This window comes from Myotis yumanensis, unplaced genomic scaffold (assembly GCF_028538775.1).
Source record: "Myotis yumanensis isolate MYYU_CA2020_CCGP unplaced genomic scaffold, mMyoYum1.0.hap1 SCAF_6, whole genome shotgun sequence".
Classification (NCBI taxonomy): Eukaryota; Metazoa; Chordata; class Mammalia; order Chiroptera; family Vespertilionidae; genus Myotis; species Myotis yumanensis.
Genome location: NW_027223757.1, coordinates 31,510,433 through 31,526,013, shown reverse-complemented (window position 1 = coordinate 31,526,013; position 15,581 = coordinate 31,510,433). Strand labels below are relative to the sequence as shown.

Sequence of the window (15,581 nt, the reverse complement as noted above, 5' to 3'; positions counted from 1 at the left end):
AGTTACAAAAGCAGCCAAGAGAAAAAGTAAAAATAGTGACATGACTATATTAGGAGGGGAGATATGAATCAAATACTCATTTATCAAGGCAGGAAATCAACAAGTAATTTCTAAGGTTGATGAATTTAAAAAAAACAAACAATGGCAGAGTTCTGTCTTTCCTCAAATTCCCTCTCCCATCTGGACCAGGAGTCAGCAACATGAGTAGGAACAGTTAAATGGTTCCCTCTTGGGAGCAGGGGAAGGCATGGGCACAACAGGGCACATGTTGTTACTTTTCATCATAATCCCTTCTGAATTATTTGATCTTTAAACCATGTATCTTTACAAATTAAGTTCACTTTAATGAATTTCTAAAGTGAAGAGTAATGGTACAAATCAGACTATTAGAACACTGTTACTGGGTTTACTTCTTTAAGTTACTATATTCATCTAACTGACTTATGCTAACAGTACTACTAGAAACAGTGAGTCAAGAGCCTCTCTCTAGATCCACATGATAAGTGAACCTTGTTTTCAACTTACCTCAGATAAGGCTCATGGTTTACCGTGTATCTCCATTTCTTTTAGGACATTCTTATACTTTCAGCAAACAGGATAATTCACATCTAAGTATACTAGTAAACCTTCAAGGTGTTGCTACTCTGAACTGGCTTATGACTCTGAATAAAAGGTCCGTGAATGATTTTTATTTTTAACTAGAGGCCCAGTGCATGAAATTTGTGCAGGGGGGCGGGGAGGGGGTCCCTAGGCCTGGCCAGAGATCAGGGACGATCAGGTTCCCCAACTCCCCGCCTCCTCCTTCCCTCACCGCCCGCATCCACTGCCACCCACCCCGGGGTTCCCTGTCCCAGCCTGGGGCCCAGCCCTGATCAGACTTTCTTCAAACAGAATCATCATGAATCTCCTTGATATCATAGCTCTTATTTTCCAAACTTCTAATAATTTGCTGCTTCTATCTGAACTAGCTTCTAATTAACTTGATAGAAATGTGCTCAAAACAAGATCTTAAGTCATTACCAAAATTTCACATAGTGAAGAATATTTCATTTTGTATTTTATAACTTATGAATGTATTTGCAATACAAACCCTTTAACAATTATTTACACTTTTATAGTTTAGTACCCCTATTCTATAGTTTCACCTACTTGACAATTATCAACTTTTAAGTCTCATTTTAAAGATTTTTTCAGCATAAAAATTAATTAGATTTCTAGTTTCTGGTCAAGAAATTTGGAAGTTGTCATTCTATTCTAACAGTAAGGAAAAAGTTGAACAAACTAAAAATCAGCAACTCTTCTTAATCCATAGTGAGGTCACAAAGCAAATCATTGCCCCCCCAAATTGCAAAGACAGACAGGCCAATACAGAGACTCATAGCTTACCAAAATAAACCAACCAGCAGATACCGCTACAGGAATCAATGCCTGGGTAGGAAAATCTAAACTGTAAATTAATGAATTGCTGGAGGTTTAAAGAAGAGAAATCTGAAAGTTAGAAACTCCAAGGGGACCCACACTTTACTGAGTTTTACAGCATGAGCTCCACCAGGTTCTCACAGTGTTATCTGAGAAAAATCCCCTCCTGCTTCCAGCAGGGGGAGGAGTAAAACAAACATTTTTAAATACAAGAGCATTCTGTTATTAACAAGATCTGCCCTCAGGAGAAACTAACCACAGTCTAAATTGCTAGGGATTTATCAGAACCTAAACTAACCTGGTGGAAAGAAAATATCCAATTCCAACCTACTCTAGCCATCTAACTCACCTGGAGGGAGGGATAGGAAAGGACTGAGAAACAGTTGTGAAATTCACAGGCTCATTACAAGAATAAAACCTAGTTATAGGACAATAGAACACTGACCCTCCACCCATACTTTACCACCAAAAATGAATCTGGACACAGATCTTACACCCTTCAAAAAATTATCTCAAAATGGGATCTTGGACCTAAATGTCAAACATAAGACTTTAAAACTCCTACAAGATAATATGGGAGAAAACCTAAATGACCTTGTATATGGCGATAACCTTTTAGATACTACACCAAAGGTACCATCCCTGAAAAAATTCATTGATAAGCTGGACTTCATTAATATTTAAAACTTCTGTTCTGCAAAACACAGTACTAAGAGAATGAGAAGATTATAGACTTTGAAAAATATTTGCAAAAGACACATCTAATAAAGGACTGTCATCCAAAATATACAAAGAACTCTTAAAACTCAACAATGAGAAAACAAACCAAAAATTAAAAAATGGGCCACAGACCTTAACAGACAACTCACCGAAGATGATATACAAATGGCAAATAAGCATATGAAAAGATGTTCTACATCATATGTCATTGAGAAAATACAAATTAAAACAAGGAGATACCACTACAAACCTATTAGAATAGTCAAAATCCAGAACTGACAACACCAAATGCTGCTGATGATGTGGAGCAACAGGAACTCTTGTTCATTGCTCATGAAATGCAAAATGGTATGGCTACTTTAGAAGACAATTTGGCAGTTTTTTAAATAAAACTAAACATACTTTTACTATCTGATCTAGTAATAACACTACTTGGAATTTACCTAAAGGAGTTGAAGACTTATATCCACACAAAAACCTTCACATAGATATTTATAGTCACATTTTTCATAAATGTCAAAAATTGGAAACAACCCACATGTCCTTCAGTAGGTGAATGGACAAATAAATTGTGGTACATTCAAACAACAGAATATTTTTTAGCACTAAAAAGAAATGAACTATCAGTCATGGAAAAACCCAGAGGTTTTTAAATGCATATTACTATGTCAAAGAAGTCAATTTGAAAAGGCTAAACACTATTATGATTTCAACTATATGACTTTGTAAAAAAGACAAAATTATGAAGACAGTAAAACAATCAGTGGTTACTTCGAGTTAAGGAGGAGTGAATAGGTGGAACAGTAGAGGTTTTTTAAGACAATGAAACTATACTGTATGATACTACATTGGTGGATACCTGTTATTATACATTTTTCAAAACTCACAGAATGTATACCAAGAGTGAACCCTAATGTAAATGATGAGCTTTGAATGAATATGACTTGCCAATGTAGTTTCATCAATTGTAACAAAGGCACTGCTCTGGTGGGAAATGATAATAATAGGAGAGGCTATGACAAGTGGGGACAAGGATATATGGGTAATCTCTGCAGCTTCTGCTCAACAGTGCTGTGAACCCCAAACTGTCTAAAGAATAAAGTCCATTAAAAATTAATATATTAAGAAATGAATCTAGCTGTGGACATACTTAATTTTTAGTGCTGACTCACAATTTTAACATTCTACCAGTCTGCTATTTAAGCAAAACTATAACATGCACTATTTCTGCAGTAAAAATTTAACAAAATGTTAAAATTAACCGTGAAAGATGCATACGTCAACATTTAAAACTTCCTTAATGCAACACAATTTTAACATTCAAGAGTAAATGCCCAATGGTATCTAAAAAATTAGGTCAATCAACTGCTCTCTTTGCATATGAAATGAATATGGAAACAAAAAAGTAATTGCAGCATGTAGACTGATACATCATTATAATATTAACGGGGTTGAAACAGGCCTGTAGTTACCTCTTCCACTATTATTTTGAATAGGATTTTTTAATTATTTATAAACAAATTAAGAGTGGTTGATGCCGAAACCGGTTTGGCTCAGTGGATAGAGCGTCGGCCTGCGGACTGAAAGGTCCCAGGTTCGATTCCAGTCAAGGGCATGTACCTGGGTTGCGGGCACATCCCCAGTGGGAGATGTGCAGGAGGCAGCTAGCTGGTCGATGTTTCTCTCTCATCGATGTTTCTAACTCTCTATCTCTCTCCTTTCCTCTCTGTAAAAAATCAATAAAATATATTTAAAAAAAAAAAAAAAAAGAGTGGTTGAAAAACATTATTTACAGTTTTGGAGTTAGGACTAAAGGGATCAAAATGAATTATATTTATTGCTGGCAATTCTTTAGAATGGCTTTTGATATATAAATATAGTTTTAAATAAACCACTTGCTCAGTCTCCTATGAAATACAGTAATAAACAACAGTGGTCTGGGTTAAAGATACAAGAAGGAACATACTCACATGTCAAGTAAAAACAATCTTTTACCCCAGCGTCCACTCTCAGATGCTTAATGGCTAAGCTCTTTTCTCAAGAATGATAAAGTGAATTATAAAAGAAAAATACAACACTTCATAAAAAATAAGAGTACAAAGACTGAATAAATGAAAAAAAATCTGTTCCAACACTTTTTCTCCTTTTCAAAAGACAAAAAGGAAAAATATACAAAAGGAAAGCAATTTAGCAGAAGTACTGCAATAGCTGATGCCACTAGATTTATAGTCACCTTTGGCAGGGTACTGCCGTGAAAAAGCAGAGGTATTGCTATTACAAGAAAAGATTATGTACTTTCAAGAAAAGGTAGGATTAATCACTCTTCAACAGACAACCTCACCAGGAAAAGTGTCACAGTTCTAGATAGCATTTGCTGAAAGAAAAACATGAGCAGAAAGTACTATAAAAAAATCCCTAATTTAAAAATCAAAACCTTGGTATGTAACAAGAACTACCATATAATTTCTAAAACTACATATTTTGCCAATAACATCGTATTTTTATTTATTTTTATTTTTTTTATATATTTTATTGATTTTTTACAGAGAGGAAAGGAGAGAGATAGAGAGTTAGAAACATGGATGAGAGAGAAACATCGACCAGCTGCCTCCTGCACATCTCCCACTGGGGATGTGCCCACAACCCAGGTACATGCCCTTGACTGGAATCGAACCTGGGACCTTTCAGTCCTCAGGCCGACGCTCTATCCACTGAGCCAAACCGGTTTTGGCTAACATCGTATTTTTAAGTATATCTTAATTTTTAAGTGAAGATGATTATAAGAAAAATATCAGCTATTCTTAAAAACCTTTATATTCACCCCTATTTTCAGTGAATCTAAGTTATTGTAGAACAATGCTTATTTTTAAATCATAGCACCAATAAATATAAACAGATATGCTCAGCATGTCATCTTTCATTTATTTATCTTATATAACTTCCATAAGGACTAATACCAGTTGGCGAAATGGAATCAAGCAGAAATTAGCCTTACCTAAGTGAATAAAATTATATCTATACTTATTGCTACTGGAAAATGATGCAAACAGTGAACAACTATAAAAATTTTTCAAAAACTGGATATAATTTGTTTCCAATTAAAGTACCATACACATTCTTTCCAAAGGGGAAATGCAATATCTGACTCTAAAGAAGGTAATCATGTGCCTGAATTTGTTTCTAGGAGCTTTATGTGTTTTTAAAAAATATATTATTTACTTTTCAGGTCAATTTCTTTCACAAATGAAAATGAATTATTTTATCAACATGTGCAAACATCTAAAAAATCACAATGTTTTAAAAAAAATACTTCTAAAGATGAAAGTGAATTCTAACTAGATCAACATATCTTTATGTAATATTAATGAAAATATTAGGAATAATCTACAAATGCAAATATATTTTTAATTAAAACTAGGAAGTAAAGGTCACAAACAAACTGAATAATTCAATAGGATTAATCACTGAACTGCTTCCAAAGAATGCCTAATTAACCAAATTTATTATCAAACTAATTAGAATTCACACACAAAAAATAATGCCTTTCACAGGATCAAAAAACACTTAGGAAATTTTGACTTGGTATACAGTGGTACTATGTGGCATGAAGAATTCCTGACTTTGCCCTGGCTGGTGTGGCTCACTGGTTAGTTGGTCCTTGATGGTACCTGGGTTGCAGGTTCGATCTCAGGCCCCGGTCAGGGCTGGAGCAGGAGGCAATCAGTCAATGTGTCTCTCTCACATCGATGTTTCTCTCTCTCTCCCCTCCTTTCTCCCTCCCTTCCACTCTCTGTAAAAGCAATGGGAAAAAAAAAATCCTCCAGTGAGGATTAACCAAAAAAATAAAAATTACTAATTCTATGTTAAAATATTTTTCTATTTATGAGAAAAGTTAAATTTATACTAACATGTAAGTGTAATTTATGAAACTAAAAATATATCAGTAGTAATTCCTTTCTAAGCTTTCTTCTCCACACATAATTAAAAAAAATATATGTATTTTTATTGATTTCAAAGAAGGGAGGGGGAGAGAGAGAAAAAAACATCAATGATGAGAGAATCATTGATCGGCTGCCTCCTGCACACCCCCCACTGAGGATCGAGCCTGCAACCTGGGCACGTGCCCTGGCCTGGAATCGAACCTGGGACTCTTCAACCTGGAACCTTTCAGTCCGCAGGCCGAGGCTCTATCCACTGAGCCAAACCAGCAAGGACTCCACATATAATTTAAAAGCAACACAGACTGGTAAACTAAAGCAGGGACTGACAAATTTAGGCTTGAGAGTGAAATCCAGTCCACTGTCTAAATTTATAAATAAAGCTTTATTGAAATATCTGCATTCCTTCCTTCATATTATTGTCTATGACTGCTTTTGTGGTACACTGGCAGAGTTCAATAGTTGTAGCAAAAACTATAAAGCCAAACTATATACTATCTAGGCCTTTACAGAAAAAGTTGCTGACTACTGAACTATAGATTTAGATCTCCATTATTTTAAATGCATGGCCACACCCACCCTTCTATAGGATCTTTAGTAGAGGGCATATTTAATTGATCATTTAAGAATCTGTAGTCATTAGTTTTGATTTTGTAATTATACACTGACTACTGTCCGGGTTCTGGACTCTTGATAAGGCAGAGGATACTAGTTGATTCTGAAATTGCATTGCATCTTCTCATGTGCTGTAATGTTTCTAACAGTTCATCTTAAAATACCACTCAATATTATAGCTATAATTTCTAAAAGATCTAATTTTAGCTATTTAATATCTGTGTGATATTATTTATAAAGAATGATAACATTAGATTTTAAAAGCTAAATTAAGAAAAAAATGGTTATATGGGTAGAAGTAGGGATGGAATTCAAATAAAAATGTATCACAAAGACAAAGGCACTGGGATTTAGATGAGAATTATTTTAACAGGGAAAAATGTATTCTAGACTTAAGAAAATCTCTAAAGACATGGCCCACTGTGGGACACTGAGTAGTGAGGAGAAACTATGTCAACAATTTCTTCCCCTACCAACTCCCTCAGTCTACCTTCCCTACGCACTCCATAAAGAAAAAGAAAAAGAAAGAGGAAGAGAAAGAGAAAGAGGAAGAGGAAGAAAAAGAGAAAAAGAAAAAGGCTACACAGAAAATAGAACTATTATCCAAATTTTCTTTCAAATGAAACACAAGAAAATGATTTGGGTGTGGAGAGAGCAGAGCGCCTGAAGAATGGCTTCTCTGTGTACAACACATCCAACAGCAACTTGGGCTTACTCCTCACCACGGGTGGCAGACTACTATGGCCTTCCTGTGACATTACGCCCTATACAAAAAAGAAAGAAAGAAACACAAGAAAATGAGATTAAAGCAAACAGGACTGCTAAATCCAAAAGTGGATAATTTCTTGATAGTAAATTCTTCAAAAATGTTACAAGTTATAATATGATATATTAAGGTCACTAACTGTCTTTATTGTGGCAAATAAAACTTAGAAATAGGTTCAAACCAACTTACAAAATGATCATAGAGAAACCTGAGTATCTTTATAGGAAGAAGTCTGAGTAATTAAATAGGAAGATACTATTTCTTCTCCTTAGAATGACCTATTTCACATGTGACTAAGGGAAGAGAGAAGTATCAAGTACCATTCAATCAAATCAAGAATCACTTTGTTTTGCTTCCCAAAAAGTTCTGTAGTACTAGGTTTTGTTTAAAACCTATCTTAACAAAAGGCATTCAAATATAAAAGGTAGTACATAGTAAAATGCTCCTTCCTCTATGTCATTTTGATATATTTTTAAAGAGACAGACATCTGTTTAGGTCAAACCAAATACATTTCATTAATCTGCAATCCTAAAATACTGACATTCTGATAGTAATGACATGCCAAATCAGGACAGGCAATTCTCATTTAAATATAACAAAACAAATCAACACTGACACTCCGGTTACTAATTTTCTTCTTGTAAACAATGTGTCACTTCCAATGTTTGAACTTAAGCTTTAGTTGTCTTTATTTGCCTTTATCTTTTTTTCAGTGATACTTACCCCTATAGACTAATTATTTACATGTGCATTGCCAGTTACTACTATTCCAATTACTATACAATTACCAAATTTAGCATGATATCACATACCGTCAATTCAAGGAAGAATGTTACAATACTAAATCTCTTACATCAAAATTAGTAAAATCAAGTGATTAGAAACCCAGTATTATTTGTAAGTAATTTCATTTTAATTTGATATTCTGACCATTAACACTCAAAAAAAGAAACTTTGGTTAATAGTATTTTTAAATGTCCCAAGTTTCCTGTCATAATGAGACCTTTTCTATTAAACAGGAGTACACCCTTATCCATGACTTCACTTTCCATGGTTTCAATTACCCATGGTCAACTGTGGTTCGAAAATATTAAACAGAAAATTCTAGAAATAATCAATTCATAAATTTTAAATAGTGCACTGTTCTGAGGAATGTGATAAAATTTTGCACCTATTGCTTAGGTCACAATGCCTATATCATTCACCTCACTTCATCTCATCACCTAGGCACTGTATCATCTCACATTATCATAAAAAGAAGGGTAAATACATAAGTACAGTACAATCAGATATTTTGAAAGACCACATTCACATTAACTTTTATTATAGTATATTGTTATAATTGTTCTGTTTTAATATTAGTTATTATTGTTAATCTCTTACTATACCTAATTTATAAATTAAATGTCATGATAGGTATGTATGGATAGGAAAAACATAGTAGATATCGTCTGGAATGATCTGCAGTTCTAGGCATCCACTATGGGTCTTGGAACGCATCCCCCATGGATAAGGGGGGACTACTGTGCAAAGAAAATGCAACAGCCCACAATCTTAGTATTCAACGTGCACTGCTATTTCAACAACAAAAAATGTGTTTTTCACATGCTTTTTCCTGTTCCCTTTTATAAGCCAAGGTTTACACTTGTGCACCTGACTTGGATTATGAATGCAGTCAACAGATACAAAGAAAAGGGACCCACAGTGGGAAGGAGTCCAATACTTCATCATCTTTAACAGGTACTCAGTACAACCAATCAAAAGACTACTCTAGACAGAGATGGTCCAGAGCATATCGAATCCTTCTCAGATAAAGAAATTCAAGGTTAGAGATGTCAGAACTCTTGGAAATCAGTCATCCCCATTTCTTCATTTTACAGGAAAGGAAACAAAAGCCCCGAGATTTTTCACTTATCCAAAATTAGTTTGAAGACGAGAACACAAATCATCTAATGTCAAAGTAATTCTTCCAAAATCTCTTTATCTTTTTCCTTCAGGATGGTAATGTTAGGTTATATAATTTTAAAAGCAAATTATACTGAAAAAACAAAAAGAATACCAACCAGAAATAAAAACTCATTTTGCTTAAAGCAGAAAGGCTTATCAAGCACAGACTTAATTCCCTAATAATTAACATATACTTTCTCAATTCCATTCAGATTCTATCACACATTGTTTCCCTCTACAATAAATTCAGTGCAAAATAACTGCTTCCACACAGACATTACTTCTGGTGGTTTTTTGAGTAACGGTGTCTAACCCTCACCTCCTGCTGCAGTAATCCATGCTAAGAATCACAACCTATAGCGACACAGTACTTACTCTTCCTTTTATACAAAGGCCTCTTAAATGAAGAACTAAGTAAGACTAGAGAAGTAAAAGTACTGCAAAGTCCTAGCTAGAATTCCAAATGACTAGAATTCTTCTCTGAACAAAAAGGATGGCGGGAAAGAAAACTAGATAAAAAGTTTGGCTAAATTCAAGCCACATTAATTGTTTCACTTTTAACTACTTTGAACAAGAATCATATTTCCAAATCTTTTTCCTATTTTAGTTTTCTAAAATAAAATAAGCAACATTCACACATTCTAATGCTATCTTACAACTGCAAAATCATTAAACAATCATTATTTCTCATCTACTATGTGTAACAAACTTTCACATATATGATTTTATTACACCTAAATAGAAATTTTGTAAACTTGTGGTTGAGAATGATACCATTTTTAAGACACATTTTAAGAGAAAAACAATACCTTTTAAGACCTTTTATTAAAAAATTGAATCAGCTACAAAAATAAAGTCTTCCTAAACATTGCCTCTCAGTAATTATTTGCTGATATAAATGAAGGACCTGAAAATTAAAACCACAGAAAAATCTCATTAGTAACAATATCATATATTGAATATTCACCAAAACTGTCCCTACGTGGTCTTACAAGTGACACACACACATTATTACATTTAATCCTGATGCTACTTCATGAGCTAGGTAGGGTTATTATTCCTTTTGAACTGAAGAACTTGGGCTAAGTGCAGTGGTTCTCAGCCAGGAGCTCCTGGAAGTCTTTGAGGAAGTTTGGGGTGCTACACTGACAGCTGAGACAATCCTGGCATTTAGTGGTGGGAGCCAGGGATACTACATAGCCTGCAATGTGCTGGACAAACCCACAGAATAATCTAGCCCAAAATGCTAGACCACTATTGAGAGACACTTACTGAGGATAAATGGACAGAGCCAAAGAGCTAATAGTGTCTTTGAACTAGCTGATTCAATAATAAAATCAAGGAAATCAGCAGGACGCACCCAAAAGAAAATCAAATATAAAAGCTTATCAAATTCTCATACTAACATAAGTAGTCTAGGTTACCTTCTCAAAATGGCAATATGACAAAAAAGATGACATACTTGCAAACATTACTCTGGCACCCTCTTTACCAAGTTTTCCATTTGTCTTATAATTGCCTCAATATATTTGCAAAACTTTATCATCACCTTTAGTTACTCCATGATGTTATAGAAAGGAGTCATCTCCAGTTCCCATTCTACTACCCCTGTTTTATATCCATTTTACTACCTATATGGGTTAATAGTTACATATGACGTTTCACTTAGTCTATTCTTTTCCTCCTTGGTACCACTGCCCCATTAATCATCCTAAAATCATGCTGTCTTCCTGTCAGCATCTCCTTATTTAAGTACAATGATTCCTCACTGAAAGACCTCAGATAATGCATGGTAACTTTCAAGGTTCTCCACCAACTGGCTCCTTTTTTCCCCCCCAACTCAATTAGAATCACTATTCCAAGGAGTCTCTTTAGTGCTCCTCTCAATTACCATGAAAATTCCCTTTTCTCTACTTTTGCCAACACAATTTGCTTAGAATAATTTTCCCATTCTTTCTTCTCTGCCATTCAAAATACTTATCTGTTAGTGTGTAGATGTCATCAAATACAATGAATTTACCTGTAATATAACTTTCTGTAATGTCAGTAGACCTCTAAATAACTCTTTAACGTCAATTATATTTATCTAGTTCTAGTTCTACAGTTAGGACTAGAAACTTCTTGAAGGTAAAAATCACATAATCTTTTCTTCTGAATATTCGACCAATATAATATAGCTACTTGGAATTACAGGATTATTTATTAAAGAAATCATGAACAGCACCTTCGTTTTACTTTATTTATTTTTGTGTGCGAGAAAAACACATAAATTGGTTGCCCCCTGCAGGAGCCCCGACCAGGGCCCAGGCTGGGGAGGAGCCTGCAACCAAGGTATGTGCCCTTGATCAGAATCGAATCTGGGACCCTTTGGTCCACAGGCCGATGTTCTATCCACTAAGCCAAACTGGCTAGGGCTGTACCTTCATTTTAAAAGTGGAAAAAAATAAAAAACTAATTCAAGAACACATAATTCTTTAGTAACAAGACGAGAACCAGAATTCAGACCACAATCTATAATCTAATGTTAACACTTAATATATGCTTGTTAAACAAACTCCAAGGAACATTACTAGAAATGCTTTCATTCTTCAGCTAGAACCTTTTTACCCTTTTACTTATTCATATGAGAATAGATAATTAGATTATTTTATCCCAATAGTTATTTTTTTTTTTTTTACTTTTCAATTACAGTTGACATATTATGTCAGGTATACAGTCTCAGGTATACAACTTATGAAGCGATCACCCCACAAGCCACATCTGACATCATACATAGTTATTACAATAATATTGGCTATATTCCCCATTATCCCAATAGTTTTGATCTCTAGATCACTCATAAAAATCAAACTGTACCTATTTCTATATGGCAAAAAGAGAATTAAATCACATCACTACTATATGATGTATTATATAAAATATGCTTTCCTGCTTCCTATCAATAAGTACATTCCAACCACATATTCTCTCCAGAAGCCAAGAAGGTTGAACATAAAGCATGTTTATAAGTGACATCATCAGTCATTTGCTATATATTAATGCAGCAAATACATTAAATTTATCTTGTCTCATTATTAGATATTATATAAGGATTCAGATTTTCACTAATTCTTGTCTATAAATATATGAGATATCAGATGTAACTTTCATCTGTTGTTTTTTTTTTAAGTTCAAGGTAGATTAATATAGTTTAGTCTCCCAACATTTAGGAATACCTTCTTTTACTCAAATCAGATATACATTTCAAAATTCCAATAGCCTAATTCTACTTCTGAATACATCTCCTACTTTGTGCTCCACAAGTAAAGAAAAGACTTTATCTAGAAATACATTTCTTCTCTAAAGATAACTTTTAATACAAATATACTGCAGGCTACCAGTGTCTAATATGAGGAGAAAATAAAGACAGGACTAAAAAAAAAAAACAAAAAAAAAAAACACACACACAATTTCAATGAAGAAAAATATAAAAGAGCAAGAGCAGCAGAATTGATTTGTAATAAGTCTGCATATTATCCTATATAATAAGAGCTAATATGCAAATGATCATCACGCCCTCACGCTGTAACGGCTCAGACACTCAAGACTGAGGAGAGAGAAATGGGGACCAGCCAGGAACAAATGGGCTCGCAAGAGAGGAATGGGGACCAGCCAGGAACAAATGGGCTCGCAAGAGAGGAATGGGGACCAGCCAGGAACAAATGAGCTCGCAAGAGAGAAATGGGGACCAGCCAGGCTGTGGCCTGGGAGAGGGACAAGCTGCCCGCCCTGCAGTCCTGGGCGACAGCAGCTGGGGCTGCAGCACGGGAGAGAGACAAGACACCCGCCCCACGGTCCCGGGCACCAGAGGCTGGGCCTGCAGCCCAGGAGAGGGACAAGCCAACCGCCCCATGGTCCTGGGCACCAATGCCTGCGGCTGCGGCCCAGGTGAACCGGCCCGCCCACGGTCCCCTGCAGCTGCGGCCAGCCCGGGCGAAGCCGGCCCGGGTCCCAGGTGCCTGCGACCAGCCGGAGGAGGGAATCCTGGGTACCAGGTGCGGGGCGAGGCAGAGGCTGTTAGGGGCGATCAGGCAGGCAGGGGCAGTTAGGGGCCATCAGGCTGGTAGGGCAGAAGTTAAGGGCGATCAGGCAGGCAGGCAGAGGTGGTTAGGGGCAATCAGGCAGGCAGAGGTGGTTAGGGGTGATCAGGCAGGCAGGCATAGGGGTTAGGGGCAATCAGGCAGACAGGCAGGTGAATGGTTAGGAGCCAGCAGTCCTGGGTTGCAAAAGGCAGTCAGACATCCCCCGAGAGGTCCTGGATTGGAGAAGGTGCAGGCCGGGCTGAGGGACACCCCCTTCCCGTGCACGAATTTCATGTACCAGGCCTCTAGTATCAATATAAAGCTGTAAAATTAGGAACTAAAATTTAACCTGTTTACTTTTGAAAATAAAGAACAGAGAAAATAACATCTTAAAACACATATGTAGAAATTAGATAAAAATAAAAAGGTCTTAGTCATTTCCTATAATTCAAAGCATAATAAAGAAAGCTCATAAGCTGATTTGCTATATAATCTTAACAGAAGAAATGACTAGGTGGTATTACTGGTAGACAAACCAATTTACCATACATATAAATCTTAAAAAGGAAAATAGAAATATATTTGGTAAACAGTTTTCCAGACTTCATTCTAAGTACAGTAAAACAGGTTCTTAAAAAAAATTTATAGTCTAATTGTAAACTATAATTACAGATTTATTTACACTCATACAGTATTTAACTATTAAAAATATGTATAAGCAAAAGTCATGCACAAGTAATGATTTTGGACACTTGATCCTTGCTTTTATTTGGCAATTAGCTGTAGGCCTAATATTTTTAATCTTCCCTTGTGTCAACTTGCTAATTACTCAAATTCATTAGGGGCAAAAGTCTTGTCTAAGAAAAATATTTGATTTTATAAAATTCAGCCTTGCTGGTGGTACCCACTTGTAATTATATTAAATTACAAAATGGAACAGATTGACTGTTAAAAAAATAACTTATTTACCATGAGAAAACTGAGAGTGCACTGGGAAAATCATTAAAATTCAACCCCTTTAAAAGAAAAGCAAAATAATCTAAAAATAACTGATTTAATTCAACTTTTTTTCTTTTAGTCCAGTGACAATATTCTTTTGAGAAAAAAAAAATCTGTTTCCAGTTCTAAACAATGCATCTAGATCCAACAAAGCACTATTCTTGTCACTACAGAGTTTTACTGAACACTTAGCACCCACACTGTCAGAAATTAATTATACTCCCATCAACCCTAAACTAGAAGGAATTGATCATTGGGTTTAGGAGTAAAAATCTCTTGACAACTGAAACCCAAAATATTCTAGATTGAACTATCCAGATATTTGGGCAAGAGCCCTTTATACAAAAAATTTAGAAATTCACAGATTTGGATCTTGGCTGGTCAGACTTTACCATTTTAATAGATGTATGAGTGCATTACTGATATTTACTATGAATGGTAGACTTCACTCAGTAAGAGTTCAATGGCCCATTTGAAAAAACTTTTATGATCACTTTAAAGATTACACACTAATATCAAATAAAACTTGAGGCATATCCTGATACCATATATAGTACTTCCTTGAAATGAAGATTTTAAAAAATGATAAGGAAAAAGCAAATGCAAGTTCCTCTCCCCCTTATCAGGAGCCAGATGTGAGGGGTAAAGCTCCCATTCCCCCGTTTGTTTGTTTGTTTGTTTTTTATGATAGTTATGTCTAGTGATTTTCTATCTACTTATTACCAATATATTACTTCAATAATATGTAGGAAGCAAGTATCCTACAGATGAACGAACACAGCATTTCTTTTAAAAATGTTACATTTAACTTTTAAAATAAGGGAATTTGGGTTACGATGGTTTAATGTCATAGTAAAAGCAAACAAAATTTTATTTTAAGTTAAATCACTTAAAAGAGGAAATGAGAGGTATTCTGTATTGTTCAACTAAAAAAAAAATTATCTTAAAGACTAAGTAGGTACTTAAAAAATATGCTATGACCAAACTTCTACTATAGTTTATACATAACCAGGAAAAATAATTCTCTATACAAATACTTCAGAATTCTGCTAACCTAACAGTTTTTACATAGATATAACAAATGCAGACTACAAAAGGAAAGCATCAAAAGAGTA

At 35.1% G+C, this 15,581-nt stretch overlaps 1 protein-coding gene and 1 non-coding gene across 7 annotated transcripts in view; one reads left to right on the top strand and one right to left on the bottom strand.

Moving 5' to 3' along the window:
* The window catches only part of STXBP5 (syntaxin binding protein 5), a 156,286-nt gene that overhangs the window by 138,338 nt on the left and 2,367 nt on the right, over positions 1-15,581 (bottom strand). The gene's annotated exons all lie outside the window — the stretch shown is intronic.
* LOC139013401 (small nucleolar RNA SNORA11) lies at positions 7,333-7,464 on the top strand. The gene has a single exon (XR_011472043.1). It is a non-coding gene; the product is annotated as a small nucleolar RNA SNORA11 (small nucleolar RNA).